Source organism: Rana temporaria, chromosome 5 (assembly GCF_905171775.1).
Source record: "Rana temporaria chromosome 5, aRanTem1.1, whole genome shotgun sequence".
Classification (NCBI taxonomy): domain Eukaryota; kingdom Metazoa; phylum Chordata; class Amphibia; order Anura; family Ranidae; genus Rana; species Rana temporaria.
Window position 1 is genome coordinate 417,549,674 of NC_053493.1, and position 12,960 is coordinate 417,562,633.

Consider the following 12,960-nt stretch of genomic DNA (forward strand, 5'->3'; position numbering starts at 1 on the left):
GGGCGTTGCCCGTGAACTTGGTATGCATACACCCGGCAGCCAACAAACATGAACGTAGTGACGTAATAGACGTACTATGTGGTTTTTCTGCTCTTTACCGCCACCCTTTGGGCGGTACAAACACGCATGCTCAGAACCAATGCTAAAGATCAGACAACAATAGCAGAAGTTGCCCAAATGGTGGCGGTAAAGAGCTGAAAAACCATGTGGTTTGGTGAAAGTTGGCTGAAAAGGTTCTGCCGTCTGTATGCAGAACAAGTTCACGGCCCTTCAGACCAAAATCCACGGAAAAGTCAGATGGAAGTCCGATCGTGTGATCGGGCTTTAGTGTGACTGCTGGGAACCTCAAAATCTGTCATTGCCAATACAATGCTTTACGTGCTTTGCACGAAGTTACGTTGCACCGGGGTTTTGTGAATCGCGACGGGCAAAAAAGAGATGCGGCGGGAAAAAAAAAAAATTGAAAAAATGTCAAAACCGACGCGGGAACTACGGGTATACTTTTTCATGGTAGAGTACCTTTACACTTTTGTAAAGGTACCCTATCTTTGCGACGGCAAACTAACACTTACGGCGACTTAACGAAGGGAAAAAGATTCGTGGATCTCCGTAAGTGCTAATTTGCATACCCGAGGCTGGATTACGACGAGAAATGCCCCCAGCGGCGGCCGCGGTACTGCATCCTAAGATCCGACAGTGTAAGTCCATTACACCTGTCGGATCTTAGGACTAGCTATGCGTAACTGATTCTATGAATCAGCCGCATAGTTAGAAACAGAGATACGACGGCGTATCAGTAGATACGCCGTCGTATCTCTTTTGTGAATCTGGCCCTATATTACCAAAAGTATTGGGACACCTGCCTTTACACCAGGGGTGCCCAAACTTTTGAAGAGAGAGAGCCACCTAAGCGACTTGGTAATTGGTTGCGGGCCACAATGAACGGAGAGGGTGGATGGCATGTCCGTGTCTGCTCTGCATATGCAGGGCGGACACGGACACAGCCCACTATACTCATTTTTTTTGCAGATCGGATTGGAGGTAGGACACAAGTCGGTTTATGTCTGCCACTACTTAGAGGTGAATGGAGGGTCCAATTGGATCGGACTTACCGTGTAAAAGGAGTCCAAGGCTGCTCTGTGGTTTACCCGCACCACGCGTGCAACGCAGTGGACCTTTTGACTTTCCTGCACATTGCAATAGACTTCTATTATATTCTGCAGGTTTGGTGCACCTTTCAGAAAGCTCGCCAAACTCGCAGGTAATAACAGAAGTCTATGGCTCAGTGCAGGTAACCCGCTCCGCACCTGCAGATCAGTTTGAAAGCAGCCCAGTAACCTCTGCAGAACAGATATGCCCATATATACACAATGGGCCAGATTCAAGAAGCAATTGCGCCCGTGTAACCATAGGTTACACGGCGCAATTGCTTACTTGCTCCAGTGTAGCGAATGCTCCTGATTCAGGAACCCCGTTACACCGACTGCAGCCTAAAATCTGCGCGGCATAAGGCTCTTATGCCTCGCAGATTTTAGGCTGCATTCTTGCGTGGACCGCTAGGGGGCGCTCCCATTGTGATCAGCGTGTAGTATGCAAATTGCATACTACCACTGGCAAGCCAGGTACGGAGTTTCTGTACGGCAACTTTAGCGCAAGGCTGCCCCTTCTAATAGTAGGGGCAGCCAATGCTAAAGTATAGCCGGCCTTCCCGCGCCGTGAAATTTGAATTTCACGGTGTTTGCGTAAGTGATTCGTGAATGGCGCTGGACTCCATTCACGTTCACTTTGAAGCAAATGACGTCCTTGCGACGTCATTTGCCGCAATGCACGTCGGGAAAGTTTCCCGACGGAGCATGTGCTGTATGCTCGGCGCGGGAGCGCGCCTAATTTAAATGATTCCCACCCCCGGCGGGATCATTTAACTTGCGCGCGCTTACGCCGGGCAAATTTTTACCCCCAAATGAACTTTAATGGCATCCCAGTCTTACTCCGGAGGGTTCAATATTGAGTTGGCTCCGCCCTTTGCAGCTATAACAGCTTCACCTCTTCTGGGAAGGCCATCCACAAGGTTTAGGAGTGTGTCTATGGGAATGTTTGACCATTCTTCCAGAAGCGCGCTGATAGGCACTGATGTTGGATGAGAAGGCCTGACTCGGAGTCTCCGCTCTAATTCATCACAAAGGTGTTCTATCGGGTTGAGGTCAGGACTCTGTGCAGGCCAGTCAAGTTTCTCCACCCCCAAACTCGCTCATCCATGTCTTTATGGACCTTGTTTTGTACACGGGTGCGGAGTCATGTTGGAACAGGAAGGGGCCATCCCCAAACTGTTTTCACAAAGTTGGGACCATGAAATTGCCTATAATGTCTTGGTATGCTGACACCTTAAGTGTTCCCTTCACTGGAACTAAGGGGCCAACCCAACCCCTGAAAAACAACCCCCACACCATAATCCCCCCTCCACCAAAATGATTTGGACCAGTGCATAAAGCAAAGGGATGCCATTAAAGTTCATGTGCATGTAAAGGCGGGCGCCCCAATACTTTTGGTAATATAATGTAGCTCTGACATATACCGCAGTGCTGTACAGAGAACACTGACCCGGTCACACCAGTCTCTATACCAGAGGAGATTCCACTTTAATGTCACCCCCCCCCCCCCCCAGTCATACACTTAAACTATAATACACCAAGAAGAGTGTGCCCTTTTCAGGAGGGGCAGGGTTGGGGATATGTGCAGCAGAAGAGAGCAGAGGGTAGGACAAAGGTCAGTATGTGCTGGAGAGTAGTGTGCAGTAATTGACAGGGTGCAGTATGTGCGGGAGAAGAGTGTAGAGGGTATGATGGGGTGAGCAGTATGTGCGGGAGAAGAGCGTAGAGGGCATGATGGAGTGAGCAGTATGTGCTGGAGAAGAGCGTAGAGGGTATCATGGAGTGAGCAGTATGTGCGGGAGAAGAGCGTAGAGGGTTTGACGGAGTGAGCAGTATGTGCGGGAGAAGAGCGTAGAGCGCATGATGGAGTGAGCAGTGTGTGCGGGAAAAGAGCGTAGAGGGTATGATGGAGTGAGCAGTATGTGCTGGAGAAGAGTGTAGAGGGTATGATGGGGTGAGCAGCATGTGCGGGAGAAGAGCGTAGAGGGCATGATGGAGTGAGCAGTATGTGCGGGAGAAGAGCGTAGAGCGCATGATGGAGTGAGCAGTGTGTGCGGGAAAAGAGCGTAGAGAGTATGATGGAGTGAGGAGTATGTGTGGAAGAAGAGCGTAGAGGGTATGATGGAGTGAGCAGTATGTGCGGGAGAAGAGCGTAGAGGGTATGACGGAGTGAGCAGTATGTGCGGGAGAAGAGTGTAGAGGGCATGATGGAGTGAGCAGTATGTGCTGGAGAAGAGCGTAGAGGGTATGATGGAGTGAGCAGCATGTGTGGGAGAAGAGCGTAGAGGGTTTGACGGAGTGAGCAGTATGTGCGGGAGAAGAGCGTAGAGCGCATGATGGAGTGAGCAGTGTGTGCGGGAAAAGAGCGTAGAGAGTATGATGGAGTGAGGAGTATGTGTGGAAGAAGAGCGTAGAGGGTATGATGGAGTGAGCAGTATGTGTGGGAGAAGAGCGTAGAGGGTATGATGGAGTGAGCAGTATGTGCGGGAGAAGAGCGTAGAGGGTATGACGGAGTGAGCAGTATGTGCGGGAGAAGAGCGTAGAGGGCATGATGGAGTGAGCAGTATGTGCTGGAGAAGAGCGTAGAGGGTATCATGGAGTGAGCAGTATGTGCGGGAGAAGAGAGTAGAGGGTTTGACGGAGTGAGCAGTATGTGCCGGAGAAGAGCGTAGAGCGCATGATGGAGTGAGCAGTGTGTGCGGGAAAAGAGCGTAGAGGGTATGATGGAGTGAGCAGTATGTGCGGGAGAAGAGTGTAGAGGGTATGATGGAGTGAGCAGTATGTGCGGGAGAAGAGTGTAGAGGGTATGATGGGGTGAGCAGTATGTGTGGGAGAAGAGCGTAGAGGGTATGATGGGGTGAGCAGTATGTGTGGGAGAAGAGCGTAGAGAGTATGATGGAGTGAGGAGTATGTGTGGAAGAAGAGCGTAGAGGGTATGATGGAGTGAGCAGTATGTGCGGGAGAAGAGCGTAGAGGGTATGATGGAGTGAGCAGTATGTGTGGGAGAAGAGCGTAGAGGGTATGATGGGGTGAGCAGTATGTGTGCGAGAAGAGTGTAGAGGGTATGATGGAGTGAGCAGTATGTGCGGGAGAAGAGCGTAGAGGGTATGATGGAGTGAGCAGTATGTGCGGGAGAAGAGCGTAGAGGGTATGATGGGGTGAGCAGTATGTGCGGGAGAAGAGCGTAGAGGGCATGATGGAGTGAGCAGTATGTGCGGGAGAAGAGTGTAGAGGGTATCATGGAGTGAGCAGTATGTGCGGGAGAAGAGCGTAGAGGGTTTGACGGAGTGAGCAGTATGTGCGGGAGAAGAGCGTAGAGCGCATGATGGAGTGAGCAGTGTGTGCGGGAAAAGAGCGTAGAGAGTATGATGGAGTGAGGAGTATGTGTGGAAGAAGAGCGTAGAGGGTATGATGGAGTGAGCAGTATGTGCGGGAGAAGAGCGTAGAGGGTATGATGGAGTGAGCAGTATGTGCGGGAGAAGAGCGTAGAGGGCATGATGGAGTGAGCAGTATGTGCGGGAGAAGAGTGTAGAGGGTATGATGGAGTGAGCAGTATGTGTGGAAGAAGAGCGTAGAGGGTATGATGGAGTGAGCAGTATGTGCGGGAGAAGAGCGTAGAGGGTATGATGGAGTGAGCAGTATGTGTGGGAGAAGAGCGTAGAGGGTATGATGGGGTTGAGCAGTATGTGCGGGAGAAGAGTGTAGAGGGTATGATGGAGTGAGCAGTATGTGCGGGAGAAGAGCGTAGAGGGTATGATGGAGTGAGCAGTATGTGTGGGAGAAGAGCGTAGAGGGTATGATGGAGTGAGTAGTATGTGTGGGAGAAGAGCGTAGAGGGTATCATGGAGTGAGCAGTATGTGCGGGAGAAGAGCGTAGAGGGTTTGACGGAGTGAGCAGTATGTGCGGGAGAAGAGCGTAGAGCGCATGATGGAGTGAGCAGTGTGTGCGGGAAAAGAGCGTAGAGAGTATGATGGAGTGAGGAGTATGTGTGGAAGAAGAGCGTAGAGGGTATGATGGAGTGAGCAGTATGTGCGGGAGAAGAGCGTAGAGGGTATGATGGAGTGAGCAGTATGTGCGGGAGAAGAGCGTAGAGGGCATGATGGAGTGAGCAGTATGTGCGGGAGAAGAGTGTAGAGGGTATGATGGAGTGAGCAGTATGTGTGGAAGAAGAGCGTAGAGGGTATGATGGAGTGAGCAGTATGTGCGGGAGAAGAGCGTAGAGCGCATGATGGAGTAAACAGTGTGTGCGGGAAAAGAGCGTAGAGAGTATGATGGAGTGAGGAGTATGTGTGGGAGAAGAGCGTAGAGGGTTTGACGGAGTGAGCAGTATGTGCGGGAGAAGAGCGTAGAGCGCATGATGGAGTGAGCAGTGTGTGCGGGAAAAGAGCGTAGAGAGTATGATGGAGTGAGGAGTATGTGTGGAAGAAGAGCGTAGAGGGTATGATGGAGTGAGCAGTATGTGCGGGAGAAGAGCGTAGAGGGTATGATGGAGTGAGCAGTATGTGTGGGAGAAGAGCGTAGAGGGTATGATGGGGTTGAGCAGTATGTGCAGGAGAAGAGTGTAGAGGGTATGATGGAGTGAGCAGTATGTGCGGGAGAAGAGTGTAGAGGGTATGATGGAGTGAGCAGTATGTGCGGGAGAAGAGCGTAGAGGGTATGATGGAGTGAGTAGTATGTGCGGGAGAAGAGCGTAGAGGGTATCATGGAGTGAGCAGTATGTGCGGGAGAAGAGCGTAGAGGGTTTGACGGAGTGAGCAGTATGTGCGGGAGAAGAGCGTAGAGGGTATGATGGAGTGAGCAGTATGTGCGGGAGAAGAGAGTAGAGGGTATAATGGAGTGAGCAGTGTGTGCGGGAAAAGAGCGTAGAGAGTATGATGGAGTGAGGAGTATGTGTGGAAGAAGAGCGTAGAGGGTATGATGGAGTGAGCAGTATGTGCGGGAGAAGAGCGTAGAGGGTATGACGGAGTGAGCAGTATGTGCGGGAGAAGAGCGTAGAGGGCATGATGGAGTGAGCAGTATGTGCTGGAGAAGAGCGTAGAGGGTTTGACGGAGTGAGCAGTATGTGCGGGAGAAGAGCGTAGAGCGCATGATGGAGTGAGCAGTGTGTGCGGGAAAAGAGCGTAGAGAGTATGATGGAGTGAGGAGTATGTGTGGAAGAAGAGCGTAGAGGGTATGATGGAGTGAGCAGTATGTGCGGGAGAAGAGCGTAGAGGGTATGATGGAGTGAGCAGTATGTGTGGGAGAAGAGCGTAGAGGGTATGATGGGGTGAGCAGTATGTGCGCGAGAAGAGTGTAGAGGGTATGATGGAGTGAGCAGTATGTGCGGGAGAAGAGTGTAGAGGGTATGATGGAGTGAGCAGTGTGTGTGGGAGAAGAGTGTAGAGGGTATGATGGAGTGAGCAGTATGTGCGGGAGAAGAGCGTAGAGGGTATGATGGAGTGAGTAGTATGTGTGGGAGAAGAGCGTAGAGGGTATGATGGAGTGAGCAGTATGTGCGGGAGAAGAGTGTAGAGGGTATGATGGAGTGAGTAGTATGTGTGGGAGGAGAGCGTAGAGGGTATGATGGAGTGAGCAGTATGTGCGGGAGAAGAGCGTAGAGGGTATGATGGAGTGAGCAGTATGTGCGGGAGAAGAGTGTAGAGGGTATGATGGAGTGAGTAGTATGTGTGGGAGAAGAGCGTAGAGGGTATGATGGAGTGAGCAGTAACTGCAGGAGAAGAGTGTAGAGGGTATGGCGGAGTGAGCAGTATGTGCAGGAGAAGAGCGTAGAGGGTATGATGGACTGAGCAGTATGTGCGGGAGAAGAGTGTAGAGGGTATGATGTAGTGAGCAGTATGTGCGGGAGAAGAGTATAGAGGGTATGATGGAGTGAGCAGTGTGTGCGGGAGAAGAGTGTAGAGGGTATGATGGAGTGAGCAGTATGTGTGGGAGAAGAGTGTAGAGGGTATGATGGAGTGAGCAGTATGTGTGGGAGAAGAGCGTAGAGGGTATGATGGAGTGAGCAGTATGTGCGGGAGAAGAGCGTAGAGGGCATGATGGAGTGAGCAGTATGTGTGGGAGAAGAGCGTAGAGGGTATGATGGAGTGAGCAGTATGTGCGGGAGAAGAGCGTAGAGGGCATGATGGAGTGAGCAGTATGTGCTGGAGAAGAGCGTAGAGGGTATCATGGAGTGAGCAGTATGTGCGGGAGAAGAGCGTAGAGGGTTTGACGGAGTGAGCAGTATGTGCGGGAGAAGAGCGTAGAGCGCATGATGGAGTGAGCAGTGTGTGCGGGAAAAGAGCGTAGAGGGCATGATGGAGTGAGTAGTATGTGCGGGAGAAGAGCGTAGAGGGCATGATGGAGTGAGTAGTATGTGCGGGAGAAGAGTGTAGAGAGTATGATGGAGTGAGGAGTATGTGTGGAAGAAGAGCGTAGAGGGTATGATGGAGTGAGCAGTATGTGCGGGAGAAGAGCGTAGAGGGTATGACGGAGTGAGCAGTATGTGCGGGAGAAGAGCGTAGAGGGCATGATGGAGTGAGCAGTATGTGCTGGAGAAGAGCGTAGAGGGTATGATGGAGTGAGCAGTATGTGCGGGAGAAGAGCGTAGAGGGTTTGACGGAGTGAGCAGTATGTGCGGGAGAAGAGCGTAGAGCGCATGATGGAGTGAGCAGTGTGTGCGGGAAAAGAGCGTAGAGAGTATGATGGAGTGAGGAGTATGTGCGGGAGAAGAGCGTAGAGGGTATGATGGAGTGAGCAGTATGTGCGGGAGAAGAGTGTAGAGGGTATGATGGAGTGAGCAGTATGTGTGGGAGAAGAGCGTAGAGGGTATGATGGAGTGAGCAGTATGTGCGGGAGAAGAGCGTAGAGGGTATGATGGAGTGAGCAGTATGTGCGGGAGAAGAGTGTAGAGGGTATGATGGGGTGAGCAGTATGTGCGTGAGAAGAGTGTAGAGGGTATGATGGAGTGAGCAGTATGTGCGGGAGAAGAGCGTAGAGGGTATGATGGAGTGAGCAGTATGTGTGGGAGAAGAGCGTAGAGGGTATGATGGAGTGAGCAGTATGTGCGGGAGAAGAGCGTAGAGGGCATGATGGAGTGAGCAGTATGTGTGGGAGAAGAGCGTAGAGGGTATGATGGAGTGAGCAGTATGTGCGGGAGAAGAACGTAGAGGGTATGATGGAATGAGCAGTATGTGCGGGAGAAGAGTGTAGAGGGTATGATGTAGTGAGCAGTATGTGCGGGAGAAGAGCGTAGAGGGTATGATGAAGTGAGCAGTATGTGTGGGAGAAGAGCGTAGAGGGCATGATGGAGTGAGCAGTATGTCCGGGAGAAGAGTGTAGAGGGTATAATGGAGTGAGCAGTATGTGCGGGAGAAGAGTGTAGAGGGTATGATGGAGTGAGCAGTATGTGCGGGAGAAGAGCGTAGAGGGTATGATGGGGTGAGCAGTATGTGCGGGAGAAGAGTGCAGAGCGTATGATGGAGTGAGCAGTATGTGCGGGAGAAGAGTGTAGAGGGTATGATGGAGTGAGCAGTATGTGCGGGAGAAGAGCGTAGAGGGTATGGCGGAGTGAGCAGTATGTGCGGGAGAAGAGCGTAGAGGGTATGGCGGAGTGAGCAGTATGTGTGGGAGAAGAGCGTAGAGGGTATGATGGAGTGAGCAGTATGTGTGGGAGAAGAGCGTAGAGGGTATGATGGAGTGAGCAGTGTGTGTGGGAGAAGAGTGTAGAGGGCATGATGGAGTGAGCAGTATGTGCGGGAGAAGAGTGTAGAGGGTATGACGGAGTGAGCAATATGTGTGGGAGAAGAGCGTAGAGGGTATGATGGAGTGAGCAGTATGTGCGGGAGAAGAGTGTAGAGGGTATGACGGAGTGAGCAATATGTGTGGGAGAAGAGCGTAGAGGGTATGATGGAGTGAGTAGTATGTGTGGGAGAAGAGTGTAGAGGGTATGATGGAGTGAGTAGTATGTGTGGGAGAAGAGTGTAGAGGGTATGATGGAGTGAGTAGTATGTGCAGGAGAAGAGCGTAGAGGGTATGATGGAGTGAGCAGTATGTGCGGGAGAAGAGTGTAGAGGGTATGATGTAGTGAGCAGTATGTGCGGGAGAAGAGTATAGAGGGTATGATGGAGTGAGCAGTATGTGCGGGAGAAGAGTGTAGAGGGTATGATGGAGTGAGCAGTATGTGCGGGAGAAGAGTGTAGAGGGTATGATGGAGTGAGCAGTATGTGTGGGAGAAGAGCGTAGAGGGAATGATGGAGTGAGCAGTATGTGCGGGAGAAGAGTGTAGAGGGTATGATGGAGTGAGCAGTATGTGCGGGAGAAGAGCGTAGAGGGCATGATGGAGTGAGCAGTATGTGTGGGAGAAGAGCGTAGAGGGTATGATGGAGTGAGCAGTATGTGCGGGAGAAGAGTGTAGAGGGTATGATGGAGTGAGCAGTATGTGCGGGAGAAGAGCGTAGAGGGTATGATGGAGTGAGCAGTATGTGCGGGAGAAGAGTGTAGAGGGTATGATGGAGTGAGCAGTATGTGTGGGAGAAGAGTGTAGAGGGCATGATGGAGTGAGCAGTATGTATGGGAGAAGAGCGTAGAGGGTATGATGGGGTGATCAGTATGTGCGGGAGAAGAGTATAGAGGGTATGATGGAGTGAGCAGTATGTGCGGGAGAAGAGCGTAGAGGGTATGATGGAGTGAGCAGTATGTGTGGGAGAAGAGTGTAGAGGGTATGATGGAGTGAGCAGTATGTACGGGAGAAGAGTGCAGAGGGTATGATGGAGTGAGCAGTATGTGTGGGAGAAGAGCGTAGAGCGCATTTTGGAGTGAGCAGTATGTGCGGGAGAAGAGCGTAGAGGGTATGATGGAGTGAGCAGTATGTGTGGGAGAAGAGCGTAGAGGGTATGATGGGGTGAGCAGTATGTGCGGGAGAAGAGTGTAGAGGGTATGATGGGGTGAGCAGTATGTGCGGGAGAAGAGCGTAGAGGGTATGATGGAGTGAGCAGTATGTGCGGGAGAAGAGTGTAGAGGGTATGATGGAGTGAGCAGTATGTGCGGGAGAAGAGTGTAGAGGGTATGATGGAGTGAGCAGTATGTGCGGGAGAAGAGCGTAGAGGGTATGATGGAGTGAGCAGTATGTGCGGGAGAAGAGTGTAGAGGGTATGATGGAGTGAGCAGTATGTGCGGGAGAAGAGTGTAGAGGGTATGATGGAGTGAGTAGTATGTGCGGGAGAAGAGTGTAGAGGGTATGATGGAGTGAGCAGTATGTGCTGGAGAAGAGCGTAGAGGGTATGATGGGGTGAGCAGTATGTGCGGGAGAAGAGCGCAGAGGGTATGATGGAGTGAGCAGTATGTGTGGGAGAAGAGTGTAGAGGGCATGATGGGGTGAGCAGTATGTGCGGGAGAAGAGCGTAGAGGGCATGATGGAGTGAGCAGCATGTGCGGGAGAAGAGTGTAGAGGGTATGATGGGGTGAGCAGTATGTGCGGGAGAAGAGTGTAGAGGGTATGATGGAGTGAGCAGTATGTGCGGGAGAAGAGTGTAGAGGGTATGATGGGGTGAGCAGTATGTGCGGGAGAAGAGTGTAGAGGGTATGATGGAGTGAGCAGTATGTGTGGGAGAAGAGCGTAGAGGGTATGATGGAGTGAGCAGCATGTGCGGGAGAAGAGTGTAGAGGGTATGATGGGGTGAGCAGTATGTGCGGGAGAAGAGTGTAGAGGGTATGATGGAGTGAGCAGTATGTGCGGGAGAAGAGTGTAGAGGGTATGATGGAGTGAGCAGTATGTGCGGGAGAAGAGTGTAGAGGGTATGATGGGGTGAGCAGTATGTGCGGGAGAAGAGTGTAGAGGGTATGATGGAGTGAGCAGTATGTGTGGGAGAAGAGCATAGAGGGTATGATGGAGTGAGCAGTATGTGCGGGAGAAGAGTGTAGAGGGTATGATGGGGTGAGCAGTATGTGCGGGAGAAGAGTGTAGAGGGTATGATGGAGTGAGCAGTATGTGCGGGAGAAGAGTGTAGAGGGTATGATGGGGTGAGCAGTATGTGCGGGAGAAGAGTGTAGAGGGTATGATGGAGTGAGCAGTATGTGTGGGAGAAGAGCGTAGAGGGTATGATGGAGTGAGCAGTATGTGCGGGAGAAGAGTGTAGAGGGTATGATGGAGTGAGCAGTATGTGCGGGAGAAGAGCGTAGAGGGTATGATGGAGTGAGCAGTATGTATGGGAGAAGAGCGTAGAGGGTATGATGGGGTGATCAGTATGTGCGGGAGAAGAGTATAGAGGGTATGATGGAGTGAGCAGTATGTGCGGGAGAAGAGCGTAGAGGGTATGATGGAGTGAGCAGTATGTGTGGGAGAAGAGTGTAGAGGGCATGATGGAGTGAGCAGTATGTATGGGAGAAGAGCGTAGAGGGTATGATGGGGTGATCAGTATGTGCGGGAGAAGAGTATAGAGGGTATGATGGAGTGAGCAGTATGTGCGGGAGAAGAGTGTAGAGGGTATGATGGAGTGAGCAGTATGTGTGGGAGAAGAGTGTAGAGGGTATGATGGAGTGAGCAGTATGTGTGGGAGAAGAGTGTAGAGGGTATGATGGAGTGAGCAGTATGTACGGGAGAAGAGTGCAGAGGGTATGATGGAGTGAGCAGTATGTGTGGGAGAAGAGCGTAGAGGGTATGATGGAGTGAGCAGTATGTGCGGGAGAAGAGGGTATGATGGAGTGAGCAGTATGTGTGGGAGAAGAGTGTAGAGGGTATGATGGAGTGAGCAGTATGTGCGGGAGAAGAGCGTAGAGAGTATGATGGAGTGAGCAGTGTGTGCGGGAGAAGAGTGTAGAGGGTATGATGGAGTGAGCAGTATGTGCGGGAGAAGATTGTAGAGGGTATGATGGGGTGAGCAGTATGTGCGGGAGAAGAGTGTAGAGGGTATGATGGAGTGAGCAGTATGTGCGGGAGAAGAGTGTAGAGGGTATGATGGAGTGAGCAGTATGTGTGGGAGAAGAGTGTAGAGGGCATGATGGGGTGAGCAGTATGTGTGGGAGAAGAGCGTAGAGGGTATGATGGAGTGAGCAGTATGTGTGGGAGAAGAGTGTAGAGGGTATGATGGAGTGAGCAGTATGTGTGGGAGAAGAGTGTAGAGGGTATGATGGAGTGAGCAGTATGTGTGGGAGAAGAGCGTAGAGGGTATGATGGGGTGAGCAGTATGTGCGGGAGAAGAGTGTAGAGGGTATGATGGAGTGAGCAGTATGTGCGGGAGAAGAGCGTAGAGGGTATGATGGAGTGAGCAGTATGTATGGGAGAAGAGCGTAGAGGGTATGATGGGGTGATCAGTATGTGCGGGAGAAGAGTATAGAGGGTATGATGGAGTGAGCAGTATGTGCGGGAGAAGAGTGTAGAGGGTATGATGGAGTGAGCAGTATGTGTGGGAGAAGAGTGTAGAGGGTATGATGGAGTGAGCAGTATGTGTGGGAGAAGAGTGTAGAGGGCATGATGGAGTGAGCAGTATGTATGGGAGAAGAGCGTAGAGGGTATGATGGAGTGAGCAGTATGTACGGGAGAAGAGTGCAGAGGGTATGATGGAGTGAGCAGTGTGTGCGGGAGAAGAGCGTAGAGGATATGATGGGGTGATCAGTATGTGTGGGAGAAGAGTGTAGAGGGTATGATGGAGTGAGCAGTATGTGTGGGAGAAGAGTGTAGAGGGTATGATGGGGTGATCAGTATGTGCGGGAGAAGAGTATAGAGGGTATGATGGAGTGAGCAGTATGTGCGGGAGAAGAGTGTAGAGGGTATGATGGAGTGAGCAGTATGTGTGGGAGAAGAGTGTAGAGGGTATGATGGAGTGAGCAGTATGTACG

The 12,960-nt window shown here is 51.4% G+C and overlaps 1 protein-coding gene across 1 annotated transcript in view; it reads left to right on the top strand.

Annotated features, from left to right (window-relative positions):
- Nucleotides 1-12,960, top strand: part of ARHGAP39 (Rho GTPase activating protein 39) — a 175,782-nt gene that overhangs the window by 80,448 nt on the left and 82,374 nt on the right. The gene's annotated exons all lie outside the window — the stretch shown is intronic.